Below are 3,894 nucleotides of genomic sequence, written 5' to 3'. Positions count from 1 at the left end.
GGCATATGTTTTTGTTTTTATATTGAACGGCAGAGAAAAGAGATTTCAAGAATTAATTGGCTTCTATGAATTTTTTTTTCTCTCTGAAACGATTTTAATGTGCGTGTGCTCAAACCAAATAAGGCAGCTCGCATGTTAAAGGTAACAATAGTCATATTTATTCTAATAATATGAATAAAAAAAATTATAATCAGAGCAAAAATAATACAAATATTATTCTATTTAATTTGTGATATGTTTGATTTTCATCATTACAATTTTGAAATAATGGTTTCGTTTATCCTATTTATACTTTTTAAATGTGACTCATTAAGATCTATAACTATATTAAATTTTAAAAAAAATGAATTTTCTTATCTCCGAGTGGCTCTTAATAAAATATGAAGAAAACAATTAATTCAGAATATAAAATTACCAAAAACACCAAATTACACCTGAGCTGAGGCCCCTGAATTATCATTAACCAACGTGTGAGAGATAAAGTCCTGAGAGGTCTTATCTCTACCCATCCCTTATCTTTGCCGTAACTTCAATTCTCAAATTTATTTGACAGTTGATCTCGTGATTCTATTTCATTTCCAAAAACTTACTTAAATAAAGTAATTTCGTAAACGAAAAAAATCACGTGATTATTGAACTAATCTCACTTCTTATCAATTTAACGCAGTCATAAAAAGAAATTTGTACAATAAAATTTTTATTCAATATATTAATAATAAGAACCTTATAGATTTTATAGATTACAAACACCTATTAAAAAATTTGGTTTCGTAACTGTGGTCAGACTTGTGCTTGAGCATCGATTGAAACGTTGAATCGATTTTGATAAAATTTTTAGAGATTGTATAGTTTGATATCAAGATACAGATATAGTCCCACATAAAATTTCATGGAGTACTTTCAATTACGCGTTCCTAGATGTATTTTCCAGGTTACACGTACATTTTGAATACGGAAAAAGGATAGTTAATAGAAAAAAGTTAATCCTAAAAAAAATAGAATAAGGGAATAAAAAAAAAAAAGAGAATGTGATTATTGAGGAAAATAAACCTCTGCAATGTATTAATTTCCAGTCCTTTTACTTTTAACGTGGAAGGAATAAAAATTTAGATGTGTGGATTAAAGAGCTTATAGAGACTGTGATATAGGGCTCGAACGTAAGTTTCTAAAGTCAACCCTGTTTCCCTGAATTGGGATAAGACATTGAATGTAGCAGTTCCAGAGAATAGGACCTATATTTTATTTATATTACTTGTGAGATATTTTACATCTATTTTTATTACTTGAGTAAACTCTCAAATGTTTACATAAACTTTTTGTCTATGTATATTTTGTTTTCTTTGTAGTATTTATTGTGATTAGCTAAAATTTCAACTTTAAAGTTAATTCAATATTTATAATTTTTTAATGTAATTTGTATCAGATCAGTATTACAGTTCACTATTTGCTTTAATGAATGTTACCCTTTAGCTTCTGAATTTGTAACGAATATGATCAGCAGGGAGTGAATGTTTTAATTTTCCTCATTAGCAAATTCTAGAGAATCTTTTTTTTATATATATGCATAATCTATATAACAAAAATGGTTGTCAAAATTTGTCTCCAAACCCTATATGGTCAATATTCCGACAATTGATTGGTATGCAAAGGAATAAATTATTATAGCAGATAAAACAGAAAGGGGAAAAATTAAATGAAATTTAAAACAAGTAAAAAAAATTAGAGCTTTGTTTTCATGTCGGAAATGAACAAAAAAATTTAACCAAAAATTGAAAAATTTTCACTCATATTTTACGTTCTATTTATCTAGGAACCAGTTGGTTCCGTGTCTGTCTAGCGGTTTGTAGTCAAATTTGTGTTCAGGCACAATAAATTGAACGTTTTATCCGATTTCTGGGATTGTATGGGCTGGTCCTCAGTCCCGTATCGATTATGTAAACGTATTTTCATCGCCATACCTATATTTCCAAAATGAAAATCCGACAACCAGCTTTGATAAAGAAATGGGGACTAGTGTAAGTACCGAATTTATACTACTTTCGCTTACCCATAAAAAAAAAAAATCCAGAAACACCTATGTTTCAATTTCGGTTCGCTCTAAAGATTTTATTCTCAAACTACAAATCAAAAACTTTGAAATGTAAGTAATTACTTACCCAGAAGAGATTTTCAGAAAATCGATAATGTCTAGATCTCGCTGACCTATGTTCTTGGTAGACGTGTTTTGAATTGCTGCATACTAAGGGCACTCTGTTTTTTCGTGTTTTTGATTGCATTTTGTTGAAAGATTAATTATCTTTTTAACCTGAAAAGGAAGAAAAACATCTTGATTGAATAATCGAATATTACAGATGAGATCTTGGTCTGAAATCAAGCATAGCATTGTGGAATAATGGTGTAAACGAAGTACTGACAAATCTGTACGTTTCAGATTATTTTCTCCTTCGTGTTTTTGATTGCATTCAATTTCATCACTTCAATGAGACTAAGTTTTATTTATTTATTTTTTCTACTAATAAACTTTTCAGTTTACAACTTTGTACGTACTTTATTTTCATTGCCAATACATTAACCATTTGCACTCGGTTGTCCCACCTCAGGGGACACCGTAAGTCTAGGCATACCCTGAGAGGACATACAAATTTATTAGCGATTGCGGAGAATGAACTTACTCCACTGCAATTTTTTTTTAAGAAACGCATGTTTCCCTGTTGTTTTCTATTAAGATGACACACAAAAAAAAAGTTCATAATATAAAAAAAATATCAATATGCATGATAAATAAATTAACCGATTCTACGTTGGACAATAAACTTTTCTGATCCGTTCAGCAGTAAGTAGAATCTGTAGAACAAAGGTACATGAGTATAGATAGAGGAAAATTATGATAAGATAATAATGAAATCCGAAAACTGAGAAAAGAAATTTTAAGACCTCACATCGGATTGAAGGGTCGAATAGTAAATATCTCTGCAGAAATAAGACAGCGTTGTGATTTCGTAATTTACCATGAGTAACTTATAAAAGTAAATAAATAAAATTTTTATATGATATAAACAGAAAAACAAATAAATAAAAGGAAAATAATCAAACAAAGTGAAATAAATTATAAGACATCGTTCTAAAGTTGTACAGAGTGTATGTTTGCGCGAAAATTTGCGTCGAGTTGCTGTTTGGTAAAGTCAGAACTGTGCCGATTGCAAAGGGTAAACAATTGTTTTAACCTGTTTAATAAACATTTTATGACGGAAAATTAAGGTACATAAACCAAAGTTCTTAAACTTGCTGAAAAATATTAAAAAGTTGGTAATTGTACAAAATATCAAAGTATGCATTTAGTCAGATCATTAATTGCAAAATGGAATATATTTCATAACTAACTCTTTCAGAGGCACTCGGCGGCGTCATTCCTTGACCTGCAGGCAATTCAGAACCCTAGGCAGTTACACTTTTTGCTTCCCGTCCTTCCAATCTCAATTATATGTCTACGAGTGCTCAGTAATAATTATACTAATAATTTTGATATAATCAAACAATGAATCTTATCTATTAAAAAAAAAAAATAATGGTCCAGCTATTTACAAAATGAGCCACCAAAAAAAAAAAGTTGCGTCTCGATAACACCCCAGGTACAGTAGTAGGTAATTTGATTTTATCTCGATGAGTTAAACATAAGATCATGTTTTTCTTCTGGCTGTAATTCAAGTGACTACTAAAAAAAAAAAAAAAACAACGATCCGCTAGATTTCTATGTTTTATTCTTACATTTGAGCAGTATTCATTCAAAATTCAATGTGTCCAATTTTACAGAATTATTTAAAATATATATTGATATTAAGAAGAATTGAACCAATGACGTGGCTGAGAGAAACGCCAGGATCTTTTGGAGTCATA

The sequence above is a fragment of the Halyomorpha halys genome, unplaced genomic scaffold (assembly GCF_000696795.3).
Source record: "Halyomorpha halys isolate HHAL.00 unplaced genomic scaffold, Hhal_1.1 Scaffold200.1, whole genome shotgun sequence".
NCBI classification, from domain to species: domain Eukaryota; kingdom Metazoa; phylum Arthropoda; class Insecta; order Hemiptera; family Pentatomidae; genus Halyomorpha; species Halyomorpha halys.
The sequence above is the reverse complement of the archived record's forward strand: the minus strand, read 5'-3'. Positions refer to the sequence as shown.